The sequence below is a fragment of the Neolamprologus multifasciatus genome, chromosome 14 (genome assembly GCF_963576455.1).
Source record: "Neolamprologus multifasciatus chromosome 14, fNeoMul1.2, whole genome shotgun sequence".
NCBI classification, from domain to species: domain Eukaryota; kingdom Metazoa; phylum Chordata; class Actinopteri; order Cichliformes; family Cichlidae; genus Neolamprologus; species Neolamprologus multifasciatus.
In genome coordinates, this window is record NC_140452.1 from 31,965,291 (window position 1) to 31,986,301 (window position 21,011).

General features: G+C 38.7%; 1 protein-coding gene and 1 long non-coding RNA gene across 3 annotated transcripts in view; both read left to right on the top strand.

The window, feature by feature from the left end:
- The window catches only part of lsamp (limbic system associated membrane protein), a 223,465-nt gene that overhangs the window by 88,669 nt on the left and 113,785 nt on the right, over positions 1-21,011 (top strand). The window lies entirely within an intron of this gene.
- On the top strand, positions 1,149-19,043 carry LOC146504389 (uncharacterized). Its single transcript, XR_014868729.1, has 2 exons — positions 1,149-8,075; positions 9,682-19,043. It is a non-coding gene; the product is annotated as an uncharacterized LOC146504389 (long non-coding RNA).

Here is a 21,011-nt window from a genome sequence, read left to right on the forward strand (position 1 = left end):
CTTTGGCTAATTTGGAGTTATAATTATGGCAGAGCCCTATTTATTCTTTCCTCGCTGAAACAAAAAGGCTCAAGAGATTAGCAGATAGAAATAAAAGAGCAACAATGGAGTACTGCCATCTTGAAGGCGAAGACAATATTCATAATTAATTTGTAAAATTCATAAACAAACACAACCTTTTTTTCCTAATCAGTCCCAGCCATATACAAATATATATTATTTAACACACTTCCTGTTTGGCCATAATAGATGGATTCAGAGCTCAAAAACTATTAACGATTATCAAGTAAAACAATGCTCCAGTGCAGCAATTGCTCTGTTTAGTCTGCTTAACCTCCTAAGACCCGAACTCTTTCATGGCATGCAATTTTAATTTCTCTTTGATATTTGGGCTGATTGGGACCTGATGAATTACCGTATTTTTTTTTTTACCTGATTTTTGTTTCTAAGAAAAATTAAAGCACATATATGAGGATATTCGTATAAAATTTCGATCGAACAGTAGCAGTGTAATGTCCTCGTAAGTGGATATCAGGCCCCTGTAGAGCAAAATTGAGTATTTTGGTCTAAATAACCCAAAATTTGATGTCCACACATGTGGACGCCAGGTCCTAGGAGGTTGATTATATGAAAATGTTTTTGTTCAAATTCACATTTACAAACATAGGAGCATATGTAACTTTGGGACGCTTGTGGCCATTCTGCAGTAATAATGTCCACTGCCAGCCTACATGAAGGTTGAATCACCTCTAACTGGTGCAGAAGAAACTGAGGGATTTACAGCACCTGATAGAATCAGACCTTAAGTGAATCTGTGAATGCATCTGTGGCTGTGTTGGTGGAGGGATTAAATCTGCCTGTGAATTTTCCAAATTAACTATGAATGATTGTAAAATTTCAATGCTACCCTCCACTTCTTTACCTCTCTCCTACCATTTCTGACTCACCACTATTGTCTCCCCAACAACGCCTGTTGGAAAACAATCGCCACCTTCCAGCTTAATCTCAGATTTGTTGTCTACTGGTTTTACGGTGCAGCTAAAACATGTGGAAGTTTATTAAGAGAGGTTTTAATGCAAAACTGAACACATGTTTATCTCTTTGCCTGCAAAAGTAATTTTTTTTTTTTTTTTTGGGGGGGGGGGGGGGGGGGTTGAGAGTGGCAATGCGAGTAAAGTTTGAATTCCTATTCATTTTACGATTCAAATTTTATTTACCCAGTTTGACTTTGCATTTTCATTGGTTTTCCTTTGGTGTTGTGTCTCCATAGTAATGTAACTATGTTCTTTATCTGGTTATCAAAACAGCTGTGGGTAGAAATGTCCCATCTCATGGTTTGTTATCTTTGTTGTTGCTTTGTTGGATTGACAATACAATACCTGCTGCTGTGTAGATTTTTAACCCATGATGTTAAAACCCAGATGTGGTCTCTACATCTGCACAGTAAAATTGTTCCTCAATGCTACTTAAAACATGAAAAATATCCTCAGAGACATCAGCGGACAGTAATTGTATAGTATGCAATACAATTAGTAGAAATCCATAACATTCCTGTTTTAAATATTTCAATGTTATACTGTCGCTCTGTTTCTGTCTTTAACATTTTTCAAATAATTTGGAGCTGTGGTGTTCCATCAGGGCAAGCAAGGTAGGCAGTCCTTGCCCAGTGAAATCTAAAAATTAAAACATACAAAAATAAACACGAGCTCTCTTTTGTACATTTTAAACAGCATTCAGTCTCGTAAAAGATCTCACATGGCCGGTTTGTGTCCATTGTGCTAATACTTGACTATTATCTTTGAAACCTAGCATGACTCCAAGCCATCGGAATCTTAATTTGTTGTTTTCTTGGGTGTGTCCGTTTCCCATTAACAAAGGATTCAGCTTGTCACGCTGAGAGGCCTACAGCTTTTTCTGGTTATTTGCACAAGCACATTATGGATAAGCATTTAGCACATTAGCAATAAAAGCTATGATGGAGAGGGCACATCAATTATTACCAGCATTTTCAGATTAGATCTGTGAGAAACCACTTAATGGAATAAATGAAGTTTAACGTGCTGTTTTTCTAATATGGCACCTTCATTTTACATTAAGATTTTTTTTATGCTGCAGATCTTGTTAACACTGTCACACAGCACTCAAGCCTTAAAAATTCAGCTGTGACTTTTTTGTTTGTTTGTTTTGGTCCCCGCACAACAGACACATTAGAAACATATGATTTTATAGAATATGATACATTATGGTACAATAAACAGACTGTAAAATTTCAAATGAGCTCAACCTTGAACATGTGCAAAAATTATATTGATATCATAAAAACACTGTTGGGGAACATTTCTGCAGAGTGATTACTTTTCCTTTTCCTATTTTAAGTAAACTACGCCAATAACACAGTTTATGTATATTTAAGTGTTTTCATAGTTTAGTATTGCTAGCTTTACTAAACAGATCTAAAAAAATAGAAAAAAACAGCCCTGACTCTTCACTATCAGCTAATGAAAATATATTATATATTATATATGTATATAACTATAGAAACTATAGAAAGAATAACAGTTGACAATTCATCAACCAGGAGGAAGTGGAAAAGGATTCCCTGTAGAGTGAGACTGTCAGGATATATTCAACAATAAAAGACAGGTAGAGCAAAATCATGATCATCATCTGTATATTTTAAACGCATTTATTTATTTTTAGGTGGTAACTTCCTGTAAAGGTTGCAGCTTTTTAAAATACTAGTTGCACAACTTTTAAGTGTTTTAGTTGACAAATAAAATATATCAATTTCTTCATAAAGTAAACAGTGGAGTCTTCCTCGCACTATTATTATTTCTTTTGTTAGGCTTACCTCACATTGTGTTCTGCTGAGTGGTTGTGCTGCATGCATATCATGAAATGAATGGTTGAATAGCATGCAGCTTATTATTCTTGAATGAAATTTAAAGATTAATAAAAAGTCTGGTTAAAGCTGAATCAAAAGTTAATGGTAAAGCGATGCCCATCTGCCTTTGACTCTGACAGTATGAGGTCAAATATCAAGTGCATAACTTGAGTATAGCCTATACTGGGATGCTTTTTCATCTGCCCAATCCAACAGTTGCTGGAATGGGGTGTTGCTCTCCTCTGACCAGGCTGTTGCAGGGAAATGAACCAAAATATGTCACCAGTCAAGCAATCATTACTTAACTCATATCCAAAATAATCTCTGTAAGAGTAAAGCTGACCAAACATCACATTGTGCATGTTAGGAAACATGACATCCCTATTACTAATCAATATAAACAACTTAACAAATAGCAAAAACCTTCCCGAACAATCACGCCCTGGCTGGTTAGTTGGTTGTTCAGACTGGTTTGTTCATATCTGATTCAGGTTAGCATTCAAATAAGGAAGCAAAACTGTGAATATTATCGGAAAAGCCATTGTGTTGAAAACAGAACATATTTGATAGAGATAATAGTATCACCAGTGCATCCACCATTATAGCCTGAATGAGGACTGAAGTGAAGATAATGGTCCAAATAATCATTATGGGGATTCATAGCTGACTAGAATAAGGATTCCATTAAAACGATCCTCAGTAATTCATGTGTTGTAGTCAGGACCAAAAATGTGGAACTAATGTGAGTGTCAATGCAATGTAGGCTCTGGTATCTTTTTCTACTAATAGCCTTCATGTTGAAAAAACAAAATGTGCTTGGACCACCAGCTGAATACTGAGAGCAATCAAATTCACCAGTGCACATTTATAGCTAATGGAAGTGTTTATATTCCTGCCTTGGAATCAAATCATTTAACTTGCATTACTCATTCTAAGACCAGTTTAGTTTAAAGCTGAAACATAAGGGTTAGCTTAAATAGCTAAAATCACACTCGTCTGTGTTGCGCGTATGTGTGTGCGAACATACACAAAGGCTGACATTTTGCACTTTTCTCCTCCCGTGATAATAGGATATTTCTGTGTCTCTATCTGCTTTCTCTTCTTGTCTCAATATGATATTTTTACCAGGTCATGGACATTACAGACTGCTTACCCCAGGGTTGGAGCGATCCTCCCCTTACATCAACTAGGTCTTTTAATGATGGTGGCCTACCAGCCTGCCAGGGGATGCTGCCAGGGGACAGCTGTGTCTGGCCAAGAGTTCCCAGCCCCAAGCACTCTTGTCCATATGGCTTCTATTAAGAAGCAAGCAACAATACAATCGCTCAAGTGGTGAAGGCAGCTAAAATCTGATAATGTGTTTTCTGTCATTTTAAGAATGATAGGTAGAGGGCCACAGATAGAGATACAGTATAAGTTATTGTGTGCATCTATATTGTGTTTATTCACATGCCCGCTGATTGGCCAGAATAAATCAGCAAAACTGTAGTCCAGTATTGAACTTTGAGCCAACAGATGTGCAGGTATGTGCATGCCAGCCTGACATGCCTTTGTGCATAGCTGATGGAGCTACTTGATGTTTGTGCCTTCAGGGTCAGGGTGATAATAACCAACAGCACAATGGTGGCATTCATGTCTAAAACGTCTGAAACAATTTGGTTTGTTAAGAGCAATTCAGTCCCTGGGATGAACACTCAGTTGCCACTACCACATGCAAGAAGAGGCTAAAGATTATTTTTTTGTAAAATATGGTAAAATATCATCTTATTAAATGCAAGCCATACTTTTCTGAACACATTTTAAAGGTGTTCAGTCATGCTGCAATCAACAAATTTACACCTAATTAAATTTCTTTTAAAAGATAAAGAAGCAGCAGATAAAAAAGTCAGATGGAGTCCAAGGCTATTTTTTTTTATTATATTGAGGAAGCAATATTGTTTTAGTGCCATTTTATTCTAGGTAAGGAAGAGCTAGGACCACAGTGCACACACGTAGGCAGGCTTTAAACTTAAAAGAACCTTTTATTGAAGGTGAATAATAATCCATGAAAGAATGCAGCAACACTAGGAAACCCAGCACAGACGCAACGCCAAGCTACGGGGCTATAAACACACATAAGAGGAATAATGAGACTGGGGAAAATAAAACACTCTAAACAAACAGGACAGATATTACCAAAGTAAAACAAACAAAGTACTGAACAAAGAGACAAGCACTCAAACATAGAAATGTCACACAGAAAGACATGGAGACGAGACTGAAAACATTTAGGAAAATAGTGCAAAGAGGACTAATAAAACCAAGATTATTATTAGCTAAACTAAAATTAAAGGCACAAATAATTAAACCATAGGAAGCCAATACCAGAAGTCAAAATAACAATAAAACTCATGAACAAATGGAAGCACAAAACAGCATTAACCATCTTAGGAACTCACATAAACCCACAAAACATCTAAACTCTGGGTCAACGACCCAGGGACCCGGATACATTTAGCTTTCCTTCAGATCATTAGACAGCCAAAAACAAAAACATAATGGCAGAGCACATTTATTCACTATGATGCATTGAATAAAAGACTGTTTTGTTCTAATATACAAAATAAAACATTGTTTTCATCTTTGAGGAACACACTAAACCAGACAGAATCAGTGTGCAAGTGTCATACCCTTTGCATAATGTCATTGTGGTACCAGTTCAGAAAGTTCCAGCAACACTATGCTATCGTTGTTTCTCTTCTGGTAGATGCAGCACGCCCGGGGTAATGGATGGCTCTGGCTCTTTGATGTTTTCAGTCTTTGATGTTGCCATGTTCTTTATGTGCCACAATTTACATTCGTGACTTTTGGTAATAGTAAATTATGTACCTCCTCTGGCTTCTTTGGATGCATTCTCTAAGAACTTGTTGCATATCTTCTGAAATCGTCCTACAACAAAATTAAGTACAAGTGTCACTGTGTTTGCTCTGTCACTTTCAAGTTAACACCCATATGCAACACCATTAATGTTTTTCAGGAGTGAATGTAAAAACAATTTTCACAGCCATATCCATATTCAAATATTTTTCTCCTCATGGGCCCCTTTTATGATACGCTATTTCTCACCCCTCCTCGAGTGTGTCTGTTAGGAACAGTTGTGACAAGTCTCTTCCTCTGATGTGGTCACACCACATCCTACAAACAAGCTCAATTCTCTAGCATAACGCAGCCCTTATTGATAATAGTAATGTGAGCTAACACTGCAACTTTGTGTAGTATGCTCCATTTCAACAGGTATAAAGTTCATGTCCCACACCTCGCAAGTTTTTTTTTTAAATGAAAAGGGATCCAAGAATAATTTTAAAATAATATCAGCACAACTTCAGTAAACACTTCCTTGTTTTTAATGTAATGGAGTATTTTAAAACTCTCCAATTTGAGCTTCATCCACCGATATTTATTAAATATTTTTAAAAGAAATACCGTATTTTCCGGACTACAAAGCGCACCTGAATATTAGGCGCACAAGCTAAAATCAGGGGAAAATCCTGTTTTGTACATACATTAGCCGCACCTGACTAAAAGCCGCAGGCGTTTCAATGTTGACTTATCATATGTAAGAGAATATGCACAAAGCAAATTGTCAGGAAAGAGATGGCTGTTTGGAGACACACCCCTTAGTACTTAACAATAACCTACAGCACACCAGAAAAATAGATTCGGACTACCTTTTAGGCTCAGGTGCAGTGACACGGCTTTAACAAGAAGAAAAGTCAGTCATTCACCACCATCTTTCTCTTCTTCCTGCGCACTAAAACCACCAAAGTCCTCTTCTCCAGTGTCGGATACGAACAGGCTCAGGATGGCTTAGTCATCCACTCTCCGCTTCTCTCCTTTGTTGTCACTTTCAAAACCAAAGAAATCCTCGTTGTCAGTGTCAGAGTCGAACACCCTCAGAAGGGCCGTGGCGGTGTCCTCCCCTCCATCATGCAGCAGTCCAGCCCTTCGAAATCCGTTGGTGATTATGGATGTTTTCACACTTTTCCACGCTGTCAGAATCCACTGGTGGAGTTGGGCATAACTTGCTTTTCGCAAGTTTATCGCCGCTCATCATCCACGCCTCCCACTGAACGCGTAGCGCTACTTCGAAGTTTGTTTTTCGCGCTACTTCGTACGGCACTACGTTGCCTGGCGGACGGACATGTGACCAACATACCACTCTTGAACCCCAATACTGTGTGTCTGATTACATGCCCTTCCGCCAGGCAACGTAGTGCCGTACAACAGCAGAACAAACAAAACAAATCCTCTTATGATATGACAAAAATCATGGACAATCCATAGAAAAGCCGCACCTGACTAAAAGCCGCAGGGTTCAAAGTTTGTGCAAAAAGTAGCGGCTTATAGCCCGACAATTACGGTACTTCTACCAATTAAGGCTATGGATGATAGGGGCAGCTGAATATGTCCAAATCCAGTAAAGACAGTGCAGAATGATGACACTGTAACAGAAATATAATGTAATAAACATGCAGTATGCCATAGGATGAGATAGAGGGAGATGATCTGTTGTACATCCCTAAAGGGAGCAGCCGAAAGAAGAAGAAGAATGTGTAATACATACACAGTATGTATTACACATTACAAGCCTCTCAGTTCTTTATATTTGGCTATGAAAATGGGAAATGTGCGCAGTCATTTATTGAAACATGTACACACATACATAGACATAGAGAAAATGTGACAAAAACAGAGCTTGTTCAATTCTAAAGTTCTTGAAAGTCAATATTTGGTATGACCACATTTATTCTCCAACACAGCCTGAACTCTATTCAGAAAGCAAGACCACTTTAAAATTGATATGAAGTCTGGTTCCTTGGAAGCAAAATATAAAGAAATGGGTAACACTTCATTATAATGTCACACTACTAAGTATTAGTAAGGTATTAGTAAGTGCTTAATTCATCATCTATAAAACATTGTTCCTCCTTAGTCTGTAATTTATTTTCATTTTAATGAATGTTTTATGTTGATTATTAAGCTCATATATAACATGTTCACAGAATCATTTATAAAGGCTGAATAAGTGATTAACAAGATAGTTACATGCACATTTATATTTGTATATAATGATTAAGAGTGTATTAATAGATTTTTATTAATACGTATTCCATATTGGTTATCTGGTTTATTTAGGAAGTTACTAGTTACAGTGGGGCAAAAAAGTATTTAGTCAGCCACCGATTGTGCAAGTTCCCCCACTTAAAATGATGACAGAGGTCAGTAATTTGCATTAGAGGTACACTTCAACTGTGAGAGACAGAATGTGAAAAAAAAATCCATGAATTCACATGGTAGGATTTGTAAAGAATTTATTCGTAAATCAGGGTGGAAAATAAGTATTTGGTCAATAACAAAAATACAACTCAATACTTTGTAACATAACCTTTGTTGGCAATAACAGAGGTCAAACGTTTACTATAGGTCTTTACCAGGTTTGCACACACAGTAGCTGGTATTTTGGCCCATTCCTCCATGCAGATCTTCTCAAGAGCAGTGATGTTTTGGGGCTGTCGCCGAGCAACACGGACTTTCAACTCCCGCCACAGATTTTCTATGGGGTTGAGGTCTGGAGACTGGCTAGGCCACTCCAGGACTTTCAAATGCTTCTTACGGAGCCACTCCTTTGTTGCCCGGGCGGTGCGTTTTGGATCATTGTCATGTTGGAAGACCCAGCCTCGTTTCATCTTCAAAGTTCTCACTGATGGAAGGAGGTTTTGGCTCAAAATCTCACGATACTTGGCCCCATTCATTCTGTCCTTAACACGGATCAGTCGTCCTGTCCCCTTGGCAGAAAAACAGCCCCATAGCATGATGTTTCCACCCCCATGCTTCACAGTAGGTATGGTGTTCTTGGGATGCAACTCAGTATTCTTCTTCCTCCAAACACGACGAGTTGAGTTTATACCAAAAAGTTCTACTTTGGTTTCATCTGACCACATGACATTCTCCCAATCCTCTGCTGTATCATCCATGTGCTCTCTGGCAAACTTCAGACGGGCCTGGACATGCACTGGCTTCAGCAGCGGAACACGTCTGGCACTGCGGGATTTGATTCCCTGCCATTGTAGTGTGTTACTGATGGTGACCTTTGTTACTTTGGTCCCAGCTCTCTGCAGGTCATTCACCAGGTCCCCCCGTGTGGTTCTGGGATCTTTGCTCACCGTTCTCATGATCATTTTGACCCCACGGGATGAGATCTTGCGTGGAGCCCCAGATCGAGGGAGATTATCAGTGGTCTTGTATGTCTTCCATTTTCTGATGATTGCTCCCACAGTTGATTTTTTCACACCAAGCTGCTTGCCTATTGTAGATTCACTCTTCCCAGTCTGGTGCAGGTCTACAATTCTTTTCCTGGGGTCCTTCGAAAGCTCTTTGGTCTTGGCCATGGCAGAGTTTGGAGTCTGACTGGTTGAGGCTGTGGACAGGTGTCCTTTATACAGATGATGAGGTCAAACAGGTGCCATTCATACAGGTAACGAGTGGGGGACAGAAAAGCTTCTTACAGAAGACGTTACAGGTCTGTGAGAGCCAGGGATTTTCCTTGTTTGAGGTAACCAAATACTTATTTTCCACCCTGATTTACGAATAAATTCTTTACAAATCCTACCATGTGAATTCATGGATTTTTTTTTCACATTCTGTCTCTCACAGTTGAAGTGTACCTCTGGTGCAAATTACTGACCTCTGTCATCATTTTAAGTGGGGGAACTTGCACAATCGGTGGCTGACTAAATACTTTTTTGCCCCACTGTAAGTGTTTTATGTGACTTCTTAAGAAAGAATGGCTAACCAAAGAATAACCAACTGTCCAGGTACACCAGGAACAATTTTCCTTCAAAATTCTACTGTGTAGTTTAATTTCAATTACAAAAACCATCAGTGAGTCGTGGGGAAACTTGGGGATTTAAAAAAGTGATTATTTGCATAATTCCAATATGGCACGTTTTGTGTAGTCTATGCATTTGTGGAAATGTTTCATTTATTTTTTAGAGTGTTACTATACAATTCGAGATGCATTCATGAGAAAACTTCATACAGAGGATGTAAATGGTAAATGGCCTGTATTTGTATAGCGCTTTTACTAGTCCCCCCAAGGGACTAGGGGTTTGTAAACAAGGCACAAACCACTGGTTCCGCTCAAAAAACTAAGACTCTCGCAGGAAGCATCTAAAAGAGCCTCCACAGTTTTAAAAACAAATATCTGGACAGATGAAACCAGCATGACCTTGAATCAGGGGCATAATTTCCATGGGGGTGAGGGGGGTTATGACGCCCCAATAAAATTATGAATTATCTTGCATTAATAGGCTGTTGATTTTCTTTACTCATTTCAGATATTACCAGCAAAATAGTTGCATATTTAATCATCTTGGAATTTACCAAGATTTATTTATCTATTTAGACAGAGATCTTGACACCCCCCCCCCCCCCCCCCCCCCAATGTTCAGCACAAAGTTATGCCAATGACCAGGATGATGGAAAGAGTAAGGTACAGAAAAGGAGAGAAACAGCTCATGATTGGAAGCATAACAAATACGCAAAATTCGAAAGCCATCCAAGAGTTTTTCAAGGCAAATAAGTGGAAGATTCTTCAATGACCAAGTCAGTCGCATGACCCACAAATGAGCAGCAACTGTACACAACTGCACTAAGGCCTAGCAGAGCATTTCAAGGGAGGAAGAATTTGGTGATGCAAATGCTTTCCAGACTTTAGGCAGTGAATGACTGCAAGATATTTTCTTCAAAGTATTAAATACAATCCTTACAAGTTAACTGGAAGCCTATTAATTTTGAGCCTCTGAAAACGGGGGATCATATAGAAAATTGGCCATAATTCATAGGTAATACAATACTTTTGTTAAATCCCTTGAAATCTTCAATTACACGATGTACAGATATGTTATGAGATTTGTTATATTTGCTATGTTTTTACATTAAAATCAATGTAAAACTGGCATTGTGTAGATTTGTTGTAGTGGTAAAAAAAAAACAAAAAAAACCCTGAATTTTAAATGCTACAGTAGACAACCGCTAGTCCTTTTGTATATGTTAATGCAATAGTTATTGATATCTCTTTTTCCATTCAAACTGCTGTTTGCTTATTAAGTCAAATTTAATTTAAAGTACCATAGAAATCATATAGAGAAATCTTACTCAGTTAAGGTAATGCGCTGCGGTGAATTAAACAATGCCAGGCTCTTTTCATTTTGAAGCTGTTCTGGCCCTGCTTAAATAGGAACGTAAACATTAAGAAACAGAGGAAGAGCTTCTATCTCATGCTCCAGTGAATCTACACGGGAAAAAAAACTAAAAACCTGTTAATGTTTGTTTCAAATTGAACATTTTCCTTATCGCTAAACAACATGAACCAGAAGCTGAACCATAGCCCTTAAAATCAACAACAATCACCATCAAAGCCCTGACTTTCTTTTGTTGTGATAGCTGTTATAGATTCTGGTTAAGAGATCAAGCTTTGCAGAGAGAACGTATAAAGGAATTTTTTAAAGGGGGGGTTTACAGGGAAATCACTGTTTAAAGTTATATACTTGGATTATCCTCGTTTTTGTTGTGCAGGGTAAGTTGAAGTATTATCCGCTGCTAGATCTGTGCTTTTCTCAAAAAAGATAAAAGTGAATAAATCATAAGGAAAAGAGCAGCCGCTCTCTGTACCAGTGATATAATAAAGAGATCCTCAGCTGATGTAAGACTGCTGTCATGGTTGGCATATTTTTAACCCCTCTCTTGGGGAAGCTCGAGTTTGGGTCTGTGTGTGACATGGTGTCTCGGAATATATCTTGAAAATAACACGAGGTGTGACCGTGCTGTCTGGTTGGCACCTGAGTGGCACGATCACCTGGAATAAATGGAACTATTTCAGTTAGCAGGGGAACAATGACACACGTGCATGAAGGGAGAAGGTGTAAAGTTAATGTGGCACTAACCAAGTTTATCCGTACTTCATCCTCAACTCACTTTTTCAGGATTAAAAGGAAAAAGAATTATAATTGGATGTTTTAAATCAGCAGTCAGAGACAATGCATTCTCATCATTCCTGTGAAATTGTTGTTTTATAGTGAAGAGTTCAATTCAGTTAAGATGTCCTAAGAGGAATCCTAAATGTGTCCAGAATATACGGAGTCATCGAGGACAAACGGTACGTCCTTTGGGTGGAATTAAACGTCCTGGAGACACTAGTTGCCAACAGTTTTATATTGGAAGGCAATAATCACAAATGCACTTTATGTGTTATCATATTTCATTTCAGAAAAAAGTTGTGTATAAACCACTAAATTCATTTTTTTATTATTATTACTAATACGAGGCCCCCGTCAGGGGACAAGTAAACTTGAACCCACATTTTAAGAGTGCTGACTCATTTCCTGCTTTTATGGCCACACACTGTAAATCTCAATCATGATTCTAATATTAGAAGACCTTGTGTACACTATTATTGGAGTAAAAAAAACAACAATCTTAAAATCTTTTAATGTGTTTTTGGAGACTGTGTAATAGACAGTGCTGGTTGGTGCCACTGTAATCAAGCCCAATCGCATAATGAGATTATGAAGCCAAGACTAAACCTCTGTCAGTAGATCTGTAGAAACAGTCGGCCATTCCATCTCTTTCGGTATCCTGCAGTTTTCATTTTCTCGTGGCAAACTGAAAGTCTGATACGAAACATGAGCTATCGTGCTATTTTGGAAAAAGGGTTTACTCGTAATCAAAATACATACATCACAATGTAAGAGAAGAACAGGAAATGACAGCAGCACAGTCTCTGCTTATCTGTATAAATGGAGCACATTTCTCTCATATTGGTTTCTCTTCTTTGACACCCTGTTAAAGCCAGAGTCAAATTTAAAATCCTTCTACATGCATACAAGGTCTAAAATAAACAAGTCCCATCATATCTGAAAGATCTTATAGTACCACATCACCCCGGCAGAACACTTTGCTCTCAGACTGCTGGCTTGTTTGTGGTTCCTACAGTAGAAAAGGAGGTTTTCAGCTTAAAGGTCACCCAGAACCTGCTTCTGCTGGAGGTTTCTTCCTGTTAAAAGGGAGCTTTTCTTTCTCACTGTCACCAAGTGCTTGCTCGTAGGGGTCTTCCTTATATTATTGTGGGATACAGTCTCTTACATCGGTACCTTTCTGAGCAGGTCGAACTTACTGCCTTCCTCTCTGAGCTAAAACTCTTCTGTAAACCGACTGAGATTAACTCGATTCAGGTCGTGCCTGACCATTAGTGTGCATCTGTCTCTGTTTTTATGAATCAATATGTGGGTGTTGTTGCTTATCGGTTGACTCAAGCGCTAAGAGCAGCAATTAAAGGCAGGTTACACTGAGGTAAATGGGATAATTTTCATGTGGCCGCACAATAATCTGCTTTTTTTTTCAGTTTTTGGTATTTTGAAATAGAAAAATACAATAAACTGAGTAGAGAAGATCATGTAAAAGTGTGCATGTGTGGGTTTTGTGTGTAAGAAACTGAGGTTTTCACACAACAAAAAACAATTAACCATTGTTTGTGGGTGTATTGATTTATCAAGCTGAGAAGTGTAACAAATGTGGCTCTAATTTTAATTACATTTTCAGAAAAAAAGCTAGTTAGTACATCTTTCCATCCACTGCAATTAAAAGAATTTCAGGAGTTGATTCATCAAGATAAACAGTAGGTGACACCAAGGTGCCACTGAAGCACTTGAAAATATAATTAGATTTTTAAAAAGGCAGCACAGTTGGAAGCAATTAGCTGTAATTAAAAGTACACTAATCCATGCTTCAAAAGGTGGAAAACAATCCTATAAAAAACTTGCTTCATGTGTTCAGTTGATAAATGTTTTGGTTTCCTCATCCCTCCGCACACAGTTTTATTTTTCCTATGATGCTGTTTTTCATCTCTCTAGCAGAGCTTTATCTGCATCTGTTCTGTATTTTTTTTTTTCATCTCTGTTTCTAATGCATTTTGTCAGGTGTTGCTTCATAACTGCATCTCAGCCCTGTGTGAAAACTTTGCAATACTCTCAGAGTTTTCAAATATCAAAATTGAAAACCTGCCTAAAAAATACAAAAAAAAAATACATATTTGTTTCTGTCTGCGCTACAGGAGGTGCTTGTGTGTGTTTGTTTCAGATCCCACTGAAAAATGTGCACCGCTCCATCATTTGCCTGAACTTGAGAAACTATAACTACACCCAGCTCGTGTGGCTCTGTTTGTGACAGGGGAAGAAACGATAGAGAGGCACAAGGAACATGAGGAAAGAGAGGGGAAGTAGCTTTACTGAATGATGACAAGTAATGATTTTTCTACTACTGGAAGTATATTTTGTTATATTAGTAGAAAAACGCTGAGCAGCTCATTGCTGTTGTTATTGTGGCGACAGGTTGCCCAATCCCCTGCTGGACCAGCCCTTTGTGTTGTTGGGGAGTTGCAATAAATAATTGAAATGTTGACTCAGCCCAGTGGTCTGGGTCAGAACAAGCTGTAGTTGAGCTTATGTGTGTGTGTATGTGTGCCACCCTGGTGTATGTGGAAAAGACCTAAGAGGCTTCTGTCTAAAAGGCAATAGTGTATATTCAGCGGGGAAAGAGGAGCATTAGGCTTGGACAGAGATGGAGGTGGTGGCAGGAGAGAGGGGAATGCAAACTAAAGAGAGTGTATGTACAGAGCGCGTGAGAGGAAGTGTGAAATTGAACAGCTGTTTTCCATCGCCTAGCTGACGTGCCTTTAATGGCACCATCATTTAATAATGCCTGCGCTTGCCGAGAGTGCTGTGTACAGGCACACGCGCGCGCACTCATACCCACGCATACAAAAACCTGCCACTGGCTTGTGCAGCAGAGCAACCACAAAGACGAAGTTAGCATCAGCTGGAACCTGCTGTGTTTTTTTTTCAGGACTTAATTTATGTCTGCAATTAACTCAGCAAAGAGGCTGGAAGCTCTCTCTTGGATGCACATTTCTGGAGTTACTGCGGGGCACCCTGATCCTCACTGTTTGATTCCAGCCAAGCAGAGATGGATAGGCATTAACAAGTCCCTGAAATTGTATTAGAAAGACCACCATCTGTTGGGCTGAATGACACAAAGATATCTACAAAAGTCAGTCTTTAGTTCCCTTGCCAATTTAGTTTGTTGTAACATTTGTACTAAGAAACATTTTCTTGCCATTTGGTGTCAATATGGGACGCACAGAGAAAAACACTTTTTCTCTGTCATTTACTGGTGATGTAATAGGTCATAGAACATTTAACTTTGAAGGAGTCACCTTAAAGAAGTGGCTTGAACCTGTAGTGGACTTTAAATATAGAAAGAGAAGGTGCTACAGCTGGGAATAGAGTTTGAGGGTGGATGTATAGATGAAGTGGGGGAAACAATTATTCTATTTACTGTGTACGTTTTTTCCACTTCAGATTTACAATCACGTAATTTTGTGCAGTCCGACAGCTAGTAAATGCACCGTAATTTCAATCTGATGTCCCAAGACCCATCTACGACCCGTCCACCACCTTTCTCATGACCATCCTCACCCCATGAGCGAAAGACCTTGCATGGAGCGATTGATGGTCATTTTAATTTTCAATTTTCAAATAATTATTTCCCCCACTTCATTTGTTTAGCTTCATACTTCAAGTAAGGCTACCTTTCAACCTTTCTCTGATCCTCCTTCCTTGCGTGCAGTATAGAAATATCCACCGACACAGTAAACAGAACAGTAAAACTTTCAGACTATATAGAAAAACGGATTTTCAGACAGATTTTCTATATAGTCGGAAAGGTTTTACTCTTTTTTTTAATAGCTGATTGACATATATGAGATAATCTGCCACAGCATTTAACAGTCGACACAGAGGGGAAGGAACCACCCAGCACAAATCAGAGTGCTCTGAAATCCTTTTATGCACACTTTAGATTATCCTGCTTACAGCATGCTCGTTCGGCAGCAGTTTTAAATACTTGCATTATTTCCTTACACTTTTTTTCTTTTTTTGTTATTTTTTCTTTGCTATTATATATGTGTAATTTAAAATTCTTAATGAAACATTGGCTATTAGTTTTCGTATTTATTTTGCTATTGTTTTGTTTATTACCATCTCAAGCAAATTAGGTAAAAAGAGAGCTGGAGCTTCTGTGTGAAATCACTATAGGCATAAATGGCTTTCAAAACAATACAAGAACTGCAGTGAAAGAAATATAAAATGACTTCAAGGAGGCATAACAATATTTCAGGAAAAAGGGGAAGGTCATGTAGTTTGTTTAGGCTTCAGTCTTTGGACATTTGTTTGAAGTTCAACCAATGTTAAATGGATTTCCTGAAAGAAAAAGGAAAAACTATAACTGTTGTACCCATGTCATGCAGTAAAGGACTGATGAAATAATTTTTGTTCTATGAGATTTATCAAATGCCAAATGTAAAAGTAGCAAATGTGCTTCACCAGGGTAACTTCACCAAGAGAAATTCATACAAGCCAAACTGCTTGACAGGTATGTAGATTCAATTATAAGGGTACAGCCCATCCTGTTGTCTCTAGTGTCAAATAACAGCTTTTACTCCAATATGTCTAGTCTGTTTTTGGATTTCTGTGCTGCAGTAATGTGGTGACACCAGATGGGATCTGATACCAGATGGAAAAGAGGCTCTGATCTTAGTTCAGCTCTTGGCGTGGCTGATCGGTGCAATGATGGAGCTGGAGAAAGGAGGTTACTGTATTCATCTTCCTCCTCTCTTTCTCTTTATCTCTCTTCATATTTTCCTCTGATTACAGCTTTCCATGTGGTAACAAAATCCCATCCCCGGTCCATGTTTTGGAACAACTGATTATGCCTTAGCATTTTTCAGCCTAACTAGATCTGTACAGTTCCACACACAAGGGAGCTGTGTGTGTGTGTCCACTGTGGCTTGTGGCCATACTATGCCTTTTCCCGAACGCAGTTTCCCATCTGTTTGCTGAAAATATAGCATGGTGGTGAGTCATGTTTTCAATCTAGGAAACCGACTCAGTAAACAGAGTTTGGGGGAAAAACAGTTTGAATACTTTGTGTTATTGTAGCACCGTCAGTTCACTAATGCGCTTCTATGAAGCCCCCAAACCTGCACTTGCCCACCCACACAGAAGTAGGTTTGTTAAGTGTTTGTTTGTTCACCAGTTATTTATTTATTTATTTTTTTTTTTTTTTTTTGGGGGGGGGGGGTGAAAGAGTTGATTGAAAGTGACAAAGACAGCCATGGTATGCATACAGGCTTTGTCGTGCATTCAAAAGATTTGTTTCTCTTGTGCCGGGACTTTTTTTTTATCTCTGCATTTGTCACAACAGCAGGGTCTGTGTTTGTGTCCGTTTGCCTGAATGGATGGGCTGCAGTGTGGGAAACAGACCGTGTGAGAATTTATGTTAAAAAAAATTTAATACAATAAAAACTGGCCACACTTGAACAGACCTCCTGGGTTTGTAGCCTGCAAGGTCATATTTGTAATGGACATAGAAACATGCAATACATTTTGAACTACATGGGTGAATATGTCTAGAATCACTGCAGCCACTGCTGTTGTTCTGTTGCCTACTAGCAACCACATGAAAATCATGAGCCTGGTGCACACTGGTCAGGTCACTGTTGTGCTGTAACCCCCAATAACATTCTACTGCCTCAAATCTACTACAGTCTACTACTACAACCTGTAGTTGAAATCTATCTATTAAATGAGGACCCTGCTGGAGAGGCAGCTGATTATTCATCCATTATACAGTATACCTGCTGTATAGATAGTATTATTTATAATATAGTGGCTCTACAGTATTTTATATATCAGTACTACACCCCATTTCATTTTGAGTTGTAGTACCATATACCTATCCAGGAGAATTATTTTCTTATTTCAGTTTCAGGAGTTCTTGCAAACAAAACAGATGTGGAGTTTTAATCTTCAGTGTGCCTATCCTTTAATGCAACTTTGTGCAGTAAGTACTGCTCCAGCCTTGCCTTCGCCTGTCTGACTTATAAGGAAGAGTTATCAGGGTGTTCATTAACACATGAACCCGCATGTTCAGATGCTGTCAGAAAGAAGTAGCGTAAAAAGGAGTACACGCCGGAAAGGGGCTCGATTTCTAGTCCCCAGACTCTTTTCGTCTACATCTCATTCTTTGGTACTTTTTTCTGCCATCTGTAGCTCTCACGTTTGCTTTCTATTTTTTTTCCAAGACCGCCACATTTCAATCCCACTTTTTTCTCCATCATTTATCCTGCCTGAAGGCTGAGTGACAGATTGACACAGAAACACTACCCCCTACCCTGAACCCTGCACTCACACTCCTTCTGTCACCTCATCATCTAGTCATCACAGGTCCTTGTGCTATGCTTGAAGCAAAGAAGTTACACCCCACAGGTGTGCAGGACAGACAAGGAAGGTATGGGAGAATCACGGAGCGTTGACATGGAATGGTATAACCTGAAATCAAAGACTGCTTTTAAGCTATATTTCAACTCGCTTCACTATGATGGTTGATGGTTAGAACTTTATTCTCTTGTCATCCTGCTATAGATGTGTGCATAACATAAAATATATTAGGTTAGTTGGATAGAACCCACTGTAAAAATCAAAGGAAAGTTCTGCTCTCTCTCCAAAATACTTTCCTTGCAATGATTTTAAATGCACAGCCAGCAGAAGAAAAACTAAAGAATAAAACAAAGGCTGGTGCTGTCATTGCTAGAAGGTGATGTGTAGCGCCTGAATATATGTCCATTGTTTGTTTTTTTTGCATAGACTCTTTGTATTATAGTTATTGGCAAGTTAAATGGAATTCAAGCATAAAGTGAACTCGATAAAAGTGTGAACTGCTGACTCCATAAAGACATACTTCAAAGAGTAAAGTAAACTATGATGACAATATCGTTAGAACAATGCAAACACACATTAAAAAGTACACTTATTGGGTTTAACTACAGCTCATTGCATCCTCAAATTGAATCCAAAGGGATAACTAATGCTGTTGGCTCATTAAAGACCAGAGTACAGTGAAACCATAAGTGACAAACAAACAAATTACCAGAATGAGAGCACCAGGAGATTATCAGATGAATCATGCCCATAAAATGAGCTTTATATTACATACGTACATACAAGAGTTAAAAAAATAAAACTTTGCTTGTCCTTAGGCACTGGGTTAAAAAGTTTAGTATCAACATATGCGTCGATGTGTTTTCAATGCCTGTTTGTGTTTGTGTTATGTGCGTGTGTGTCCACACAGATGTGTTGTGGCATCTGTAGGCGGGTGGAACATTTGTTTGTTGGCGGCATCTTTCCCCTAAATCCTGTCTAATGTGGATAAGGGAATGGCCTGTGGCAAGATAGATAGAAGGATGTTGTTTTTCCAGCGGTGTCCACGGGCTACAGCCTCAACATTACCAGAAGAGGAAGAGGGAGTTGGAGAGGAATTCACCAGAGAAGAGTCATGATGAAGACAACAAAGGGGGTGTTAAGAAGCTGAAGAGAATGGGGGAGATTATTAGGCGAGGACGACTGTGCTGGGGAAAGACATGATGGAGATGGCAATGAGGAATGACAGAGAGGTTTTCAGTGTTGTTTTAATATCCTCATATGTATACTTGAAACCCTCCTATCCACAGCTGGCTGTTTTCAGGCCAGCAGAAGGGAAAAACCTGTCTGAATCCACATCAGTCCATCCAGATGAGTCAGTTTTATTGTCCATAAGTGGACAGCTTTATGGTAATATAGCCTGATATAAATGTTTTTTATTATGCATGAGACTATGACGCAATGACTCAGGTTGTATATCTAAGCAATGAAAAAGACAGCAGCGAGACAGCTAACAAAATTCAGACTGATAGCATTAGAGGTATTAGAACAGGGGCATCCAACGTAAGGCCAGACATGGCCTGACAAAAACTTGTTTTTACTTTTAAATATATTTTACAAGTTTTGCAGCCTCTTCTTCACATAAAAACTCCCCATCTCTATTCATAGTGCATCAAAGTATTTAAGGAATACATAAACAATTAAATTTTAACAGAAACTTTGAGTTTCATAATTACAGGACCATCTGGACAATGGGCTGTCATGGCTAGTGCTGTGTGCCAGGCAAGAGAAAGGACCCAAAATGCAGGAATCAGAAACAGGGAGTAACTTGGGGTGCAACTTTATTGCTTTTAAAACTCTTAAAACAATAACCATTACAAAAAGAAACCAAAACCTCAAATACAGAAATAGAACTAGACTGGAAACAGGAACCTAGAAACTAAGAAAACTCACGCTAGGGAAAAACCAAATTCACATTAAATGAGGCTCAACCAACTTTATGTTTTTCTTGCGCATCCCTGAGCTGACACTACTCGAGTTTATGATTTGCACTTTTGCTTTATTTTTGCTTCCCACAGAAATACTGGATTTTCTATTGTAATATTCTTGGCTCAGAGTTTGTAGTAGTAAAGTAGTAAACATTTTACTGTGCACAGTCATGTGGAGCTTGCTTGTTCTCTCCAGAGTACTCTCGGGATATTTGGGCTTCCTCACACATTCCAAAGACATGCATATTAGGTTAACTGGTGACTCTAAATTGCCTGTAGATGTGAATAAAGCAACCTGTTCAGGGTGTACTGTACCAAGCCTGTTGCCTTATGACAGGGCAAAAGGCTGGGATCAGGTCCAGCATCCTTGCAAACCTAAATTGGATAAGCAGTTAAAAACATGGACAGATGAATGAATGAAATATTTTCCTTGGCTGGTCTCAGCAGATTTAGGATTGGCCAAAGCTGAAATCAAAGACTAGAGGAAGTGCGGGGGTGTAATTCATTCATAGACATATTGAATGTTTGTTTGTTTTTTACAGTGATGCCAAAAACATACTTTAAATCACTTTATGTCAATGAGTTAGGGCTACACAGCAAATCAGAAGAAGAACGAGTGGCCACAGTATGCTGGTAAAGAAAGAGCCGCAGACAACAAGCTGCACACCTCCAGCATCTCAAAGTAATATTGTGTGCTTCATGAAATTAGATCACAATTGCTCATAGGATAATTGAAGTAATCCAATAATGACCTGACTCCCTATCAAAACAATATTAGCGGGTATA